This window comes from Sciurus carolinensis, unplaced genomic scaffold (genome assembly GCF_902686445.1).
Source record: "Sciurus carolinensis unplaced genomic scaffold, mSciCar1.2, whole genome shotgun sequence".
Classification (NCBI taxonomy): Eukaryota; Metazoa; Chordata; class Mammalia; order Rodentia; family Sciuridae; genus Sciurus; species Sciurus carolinensis.
Window position 1 is genome coordinate 602,380 of NW_025920146.1, and position 8,247 is coordinate 610,626.

General features: G+C 34.7%; 1 pseudogene; it reads right to left on the reverse strand.

Moving 5' to 3' along the window:
- Positions 1-368: 368 nt before the first annotated feature.
- On the reverse strand, positions 369-7,938 carry LOC124974388 (14-3-3 protein theta-like; annotated as a pseudogene).
- Positions 7,939-8,247: the final 309 nt, after the last annotated feature.

Below are 8,247 nucleotides of genomic sequence, written 5' to 3' on the forward strand. Positions count from 1 at the left end.
CACTCTTTAAATTACAATTATCTACATTTTGTTGTCTTCACAGTAATGCAAAGCACGGTCATTTGCAGAATGACTTGTTCGGATTACTTAAATACCAGATTCTTAGTTTTCTACTAATTGTTTAGAAGTTACTTATGTTTACATGAAATGAAGCTATTAATACTTACCTACTGCAGTAATTGCACATCAGGAAAGTTGAGACAAACAAATCAAGGAATGGAGTTTACTCAAAGCTGCAGTGTGAAAAGATTATGAAGAGTTGATTCCATATATGAATGGGTTTCTTTGCTCTAGGAAATCCAAGCACAATAAGGAATGGAGATGTGTGAAAATATTTCTTGGAGGGAAGGATGACACCCTGTTTGTATTTAATTTTTGGTCCCTTCTCCTGTTCTGTCTGTTATGCATAATGTAAAGTTGTCTCTAAGCAATGGCAGACAAGGATGCTTTCCTGGTATGAGCCTTGTTTGTCAAGTTCTGCAATGGCCTCATCAAAAGTTGATTGAACACTCTTCAGGAAAGCACTGGGTTTTTAGGCATCTCACAGTCAAAAAGAACAAATTTAAGAGCAATCCTGAAGCAAACTGAGTGTGTGGGTTGCATTTCTTTCTTGCTTATATCACATGCCTCTTGATAAGCTCCTTAGGAATTATCTATTATTTGTTTCTGATCATCACCACATGCAACTTCAGCAAGGTACAAAAAGTAATCTCCCTTCATTTTCAGATATATACATTACTCTCTGGATTAACTGCATTGGCTATTAAATACTTACCAACAATTCTGGGACCAAGGTGCAGATGGATCTCAGTTCCAACTCCACTTTCTCTCAATAGTCCTTAATCAGCTGCAACTCCTTGTTAAAGGTATAAGTTTTATGCTCAATGCTCACCCTCCAGATGAACTTGTGAACCCCCACCATATTCTTATAGGCCACTTGAGAACAAGCTGCACTCTTAGGTGGAGAGATCTGCAGCCTGCTGGGTCAGACTTCTTGCAGATGGCCACATCATCATAGTGCTTGGCCTACTTTGCTAGTTCAGCCTTCTGAATCAGTTCACACTTCTCATTGGTGTGGGAGCCAGGGCCTCTTCTCTGTGGCCACCACCTCCAATTTTTATTGTCAAACTTATCAATCTGTTCTTTTTTGGCTAGGTAAGTCTGTGTTCTAAGAACTTTTGCTTACCTACAAGTCTCTTATGTCTTCTTCTGATGCTTTATAGTTTTAATTTTTATGTTGGAATTTATAATTAATCTAGAATTCTTTTTTGTGTATGATTTGAGGTAGGTGTTAAGACCCATTTTTTTCATATTAATATTGTGTTGATCTAGTACAATTTGTTGAAAAGACTTTCCTTTAATTTGTCATCTTTATAGCAAATCAAACAAGTAAATGCAAGTTTTTTCTGGGATTTCTCTGCAGTTCTATTCATCTATTTGATGAACTTTTTGTCAGCAGTACAGTGCCTTCATTATTTTAACTTTACTGTAAATACCAAAGTCAACTAATGTTAGCCCTCCAACTTTGCTGTGCTTTTGCAAGGTTCCATTGGATATTCTAGACCCCCTGCACCTTTTTTTTTTTGCTTATATATAATTTTTAGAAAAAAGAAGGCTAGTGAAATTATAATTGTGATTTCACTGAATCTATGGATGTATTTGGAGGATAACAGATACTTTAACATTTCTGAATCAGTCAATTCATAAATATGGTATGCTTTCTGATTTATCTAGGGATTTTAATCATTGTTCCAGTAATGTTTTGCAATTTTTAGCATAGAAATTTTTCATACCTTTGGTTAATTTCTAGATATTTTAGGTTTTTTGTTTGTTCTGGAAACCAGGATTGAACTCAGGGACAATTGACCAATGAGTCACACCCCTAGCCCTATTTTGTATTTTATTTAGAGACAGGGTCTCACTGAGTTGCTTAGCACCTAACTTTTTCTGAGGCTGATTTTGAACTTGCAATCCTTCTGTCTCAGCCTCCTGAGCCACTGGGATTACAGGCATGAACTACCATGCCTGACTTTAGGTTTTTTAATATTGTTATAAATGCAATTTTTAAAATTTTATTTTCCAATTGTTTGCTGTAGTATATAAATATACAGCTTATTTTTGTTTATTACCTTATATCTAGGATTTTGCTAAATTAATTCATTAGTTCTAATGGTTGCTTTGTGGGGTCCACAGGACAGTTTTCATATTCAATCATTTTATGTGCACACTTAGACACAGTCATGATTTTATATAAAATTAGTATCTAATCCTAAAGTTACATCTCTACCACATTTCCTCACTGGCTTGCTCATTGCATAACCATTAGGAATACTGAATTCTTGATATTTTCCCTAGGCACTATTTATTTTGGATTTTTTAGATATATTTTTTAGTCTTTATTTATTTTTATGTGATGCTGAGGATAGAACCCAGTGCCTCACCCATGCTAGGCATGTACTCTACCACTGAGCCACAATCCAGCCCCTTATTCTGGATTTTTAACATGAAATTTCCATAACATCCACCATTCTAACAATTTCCACAATTCAGTGGATTTTCACGTATTCATAAAGTTATGCAACCACCACCACCAACTAACTCCAAAACATTTTCATCAAACCAAACACATCCTGTACCCTTTAGCAGTTGTTTACCATTTCCTCCTCCCCTCAATCTCTAGCAACTACTTCTCTACTTTATGTCTCTATTTATTTATCTATTATGGATACTATGGACATTTTATATAAAAAGAATCATATAACACACAACCTTATGAACCTGACTTCTTTCATTTAGCAAAATGTTTTCTAGAGCTAGGGGTGTAGCTCAGTGGCAGAACACTTGTCAAGCATGTGTGAGACCCTGGGTTCAATTCCCAGCACTACAAATTTAAAAAAGTTATCCATTAAGTCATGTTAGAGAACACATCAGTATTTCATTTTTTTATGACTGGATAATATTCTATTATGAGAATATAGTACATTCATCAGCTGATCATTTGTGTTGTGTTTCTTGCTATTATGAGTAATACTGATAAGAATATTCATGTACAAATTTTTGTGTGAACATATTTTCATCTCTCTTTGATATATACCTAGAGGTGGAAATGCTGGGTCATATGGTGAACTTAATTTAACTTTTTCATGAATGGTTAAATTGTTTTACATAATGGCCACACCATTTTACATTACCACTAATGATGTATGAAAGCTACTTTTCACTACATTCTTGTCAACACTTACTTTTTTATTGGTTGTTTTTAATGATAACCATCCTAAGAATGTGAGTTGGTATGTCATTACTGGTTTAATTTGAATTCTTCCTAATTGCTAATGATGCTAAACATCTTTTCATGTGTTTACTGGTCATTTACTTATCTTCTCTGGAGAAATTTCCATTTAAATTCTCTGCCCATTTTAAAATTGTTTTTTTTTTTTTTTTAATTTGCCAAGTTGTAAGAGTTGTTTATGTATTCTGTATTCTGGATTCTTATGAGCTATATGATAGATAAGGAAATACTTTCTCCTATTTAGTGAGTTAACTGTCTTTTCACACTGTTAATGGTGGCATTTGACAAAAACAAAGTTTTTTTGTTGTTTTCTTTTGTTTTTATTTTCAGAGCCGAGAACTGAACTCAGGACCTTGCACTTGTTAGGCAAGCACTCTGCCACTGAGCTAAATCCCCAACCCCTATAAGTTTTAATTTGTTAACTTCTAGTCATCTCTATTTTCTTTGGTTGGTTAAGTTTTGAGTGTCATATTTAAAAAACATTTCTTAGTCCAAGGTCGTGAAGATTATACCTATATTTCCCCCTAAAAAATTAGAGTTTTAGCTTAAACCTAGATCTTTAATATATTTTGAGTTAATTTTTTAATACAGTGTGAAGTAGGGACTAAAATTTATTGATTTACATATGGTTTACCAGTTGTCCTACCACCATTTGTTAAAAAGACTATTATTTATCTATTGAATTATCTTGGCATTTTTGTTCCAAAAACAACAGACCAGTGATGCACAGGTTGCCCCTAGGCTTTTAATAAGTCTATTGTCCAAAGAAGAATCCCTGATTTCCAGGTCCAGGTCTGGTTCAACAGATGGCATGCAAATCATAAAGCTCACACACTAGCACAAGCAAGTTAGTGAAAAAACTAGGAGGAAAATACAGCAGAGAATTGGATAAAAAAGATGAGAATAGCAAGAAAGTGAGGTCTGTTTTATATCAGACCTTTTAGATGAAGATTGCAATTTGGGTTTTATTCAAAATGCATTAGAAAGCCATTGAATAGTTTTGAGCAGGAAAGTGATAAAATAAAATAATACACAGTTTAGAAGACCATCTGCCTGACAGGTAAACTCTAGAACATAAAGTGCTAAGTTTACTGTATTTCAGCTCCTTACCCTTAGTGATCTACTTCCTGGTGTCTAAAAAAATCACCCTCAGGGTCATCTTTGTCAACCTGTGGCCCCTTTGAGCTTCATCTTCAGTCTGGTGTATGATTTTTAGCAAAGTGTTTGTCATAAATTTATTGGCTGTATGGCACTTCCTTCTTAAACAATATGTAAAATAAGAATTTGACACATATTGCCAAGTTTGAAGTTAGGTCATGGGTGATGTATTTTCTTTTCTGTTCTTTAAGATTAGCATTCATGGCAATAAAAACACCCTTGGCCTTGTGTTTGTGGTCTGTTTTCCATCCAAATATTGACTTGATGGGTTTTCCTGTATGCTGGAGGTAAAAATGTTAATTTCCACTTAGGGGTTACCTGGGAATCTGTGTAGGCTCAGCCTTCATGGAGATCAGACAGCTAGCTCTGAGAATTCCCAGATTTCACTCAGCATTTTCAGACACACACCAGGGGTAAGGTGTATGTGTTGCAGGGCGTCTTTGTGGAACTGATTCCTCCCCTCACAGTCATGCATATTCTACTATGATGCATGGACACCAGAGGGGAGTTGATACATGTGTTAGCAAAATGTGTGTTCCCTTTACCCATATTCCTAGTGCTGGAACCCCAAATCAAATTAAGGTGCTTTTTCTCCTAAGGTAATGGCACTCTAAGCCCTGTTTCCACTGAGATGCCCAATGCCTCTGTGCATTCTCCCCTGTCAAGAGGACATTTACCCTTATTTCCTTGGGTGGTTTCAACTGAATAGCTGTTTTGCCACATTTCTAGAGAGTGGGAACACTTGAAGAATTTCATCAAAATAGACTTCACGGCAGAATATGGCCATTTGCCTCTGACATACACTCTTTCATCCACATTTATTTTCCTCTCTCCTTAGGCTTTTCTGAGCAAGAACTAACTTTTCATTAAGCAGTTCTTGTTCATGGAAACCTTTCCTTAAAATATCTTGGTTTTGTTTTGGTTTTTCCCACATTAATCAATTAGCCCCATCCCTTCCCCTGAACCAGTTTCCATTTCAATAAGTCTCTTAAGTTTATGAAGATTTTCTTTTCTTCCCATTGTTTTTAAAATTCAATTAGGGTATAAATTTAACTTAATCCTTTAACAATTTGGGGTGAATTATAGCAGTGAAAACCAGAAGCAGTTAGTGAGATGTTCCAGCTCACTGTGAGGGGCTGAGAACTCAAGTTTTTGCTGGACTCTGCCCAAAGATAATGGCTTAGGTTAATGTACAATACTGTGAGCCATTGAGGTCCAGGAGAAGCAAAGGGCAGAAACATAGAAAACTGGAGTCCTCCTTGAAAAGACCCTTTGAGGGTAAAGCACAGGTGGTACAGTGTGGACAGGACATGTTTCCACCCCTGTTGTTGTTAAGTCAGTTTTGAAATAAGATTCAAATTTATTTCAAACAGAAGCAGAAGCTATGTTACTTGAGTTAGTGAATTTCTTTGCACAATGTAGGGGAAGCTGTTTATATTTATAAAAAGAAATTTCCAGTGGGCTGCAGCATTGGGGGAATAGAATATTCACAAAAAAATAAGATTAAAAAAAGAACATTTTAGTCTCTAAAACACATTATTGATGATCAACAATAAAATATTTATAACTTTTAGAAAAGGGCATCATTAAGGCTGCTTTAACTTATTTTTGGCAAAATATTGGTTGCACAAACTATTTATAGTGTGTCATTTCTAATCTCCTTATTGAGGAAAAAGTGATACTTATCTAAATAGCCATTTGATTTTCATTGTATGACTATTAGTTTTGAGAACTTGTATGCCCAAGGTAAGTAGGATGAGAAAGTATTGTGGAATGTGTTCCAGTGAACTTAAGGCCCAAGACACAGGTAAACACATTAATGATTCCCTAAAATCTAGTTAGGAAGCATTGTGAATAAGATTTCCAGGAATCCATTTGTACTTTGAGTGAAATAATGTTCAAGGGATATTTTGTGGTTTGGATTTATAACATATAAGATTTTTATAAAAAATAATCATTATATTGGAAATGTAACACTGAATACATTGGTGAGTGATATGATAAAATTTCCTGAAAGCTCTGGACCTGGATATCATGCATTTTGCTACATTTATGTCTCTGTGTATCAGGCCAGTTTTTTTTCCTTAGTTTCTAGTAAGTTGATTTGATTTTAGAGTTTAAATATGTAACAACAATCACCTCTTCATGTCATTGAATGAATAAAGAGCAATGCTTTAATATTTTATTCACAGAAATAATGTTCTTTTTCTATTAAATTATTATTTCTAGAAAAAAGAGATAATAATCAATTAAACAATTATGGTAGTAGTGACAAGGAGGAGAAGGAGAAAGATTTGGGATATGTTTTGGGGGTAATGATTTGGAAAACTCAAGGATGATTTTTAAGTTTATGGCTTGAATAACTGGGTGGATGATTGCTAACTTACCTACATTTGCTAAAACCTTTAAAACTATCAGAGGAGAGAAACCAGTGCAGGGTGTTTGGTGAGCTAGTAATTTTTGCAGAGGACAAGCCTAGACCCTGAAATCCACAAGAGGACTCATCATGGGTTTCATTAAATAGAATGTGCTCATATGTATCTTATATGTAGACAACCATCATATGTGACTCTCACCCTAAGGTAAATAAAAGATGACTTCAAGCATGTGAGAAAGGTTACTTGGGATGGGAGAGGAAGAGGAAGAGGTGAGATGGAGAAGACAGGCTAAGGGGCAAGGAGGATGTTTTGAAGATAAAAGAGGTGTGGGTATGTTTATATATGTATAAAGGCTTATGTACTTTTCTCAGTTCTGAATTATAGATTCTAGGAAGGTGCACTGCTGCATTGCATAATTAAGGCAATATCTGGGAACAAATTTTATATTTTGAATGCAAATGAAATCACTAATCCACTGAAATCACACCTTAGAAATGTTACAGGTAGACTGACCAGTGGTGTAAGCTGACTGTGGGCAAGATACTTATGATACATATTAACAATGTTAGGAAGATTAATTGAGATTATTATAATTTCTTTTTCTGCTTGGCATATAGTAACCTGAAATAAGGGATAATAATTATTATTAAATATATAACATCAGAATTAGCACATATTGATAGTGTTCAAAGGTGTATTTTGCATGATTAGATTCTTTTTAAATGTTCTGCAAGCTGGGCAGCACACACCTGTAATCTCAGCCATTTGGAAGGCTGAGACAGAAGAATCTCAAGTTTGAAGCCAGTCTCAGCAATGGTAAGGAACTAAGTAATTCAGTGATACCATGTCTCTAAATAAAATACAAAATAGGGCTGGTGATGTGACTCAGTATTTGAGTGCTCCTGAGTTCAATCCTTGGTACCAAAGAAAATTGTATTTCACTAATTTGGGGTGCTCTTCTCTAGTTTCTCACTGCAAAATTGATGCTTTCTACATTATTTTTTCTCTGCCTGAGATTTTTTCTTGTGCTTTTACCTCACTCTTATAAACTTCCAGAAATGATGAATGCCGCCCCACAAAAGTACTTTTGACACTTCTAACAGGGAAATACATCATCCCTCTTTATCATCAAAGACAACTGGGAGATGTGTGATATCTTATAATTTGGATTATTCTCTTTGAATAAACTAATAATACTAATAAACTATGAATCTAATCAAGAAGAAATGAAGAGAATAAAATATACAGGCTTAAGAATGAGAAAGGAGACACATCAGAGATAGAATGATTTTAAAAAAGAGTGTAAGAGAATACCAAATGTACCTTTATAAAAATAAATTTGAAAACTGGGGAAGATTTCTTATGTAAACCAAACTGATCCAAGGAAAATAGTAAATACAAATAGAACCAATTGCCATCAAT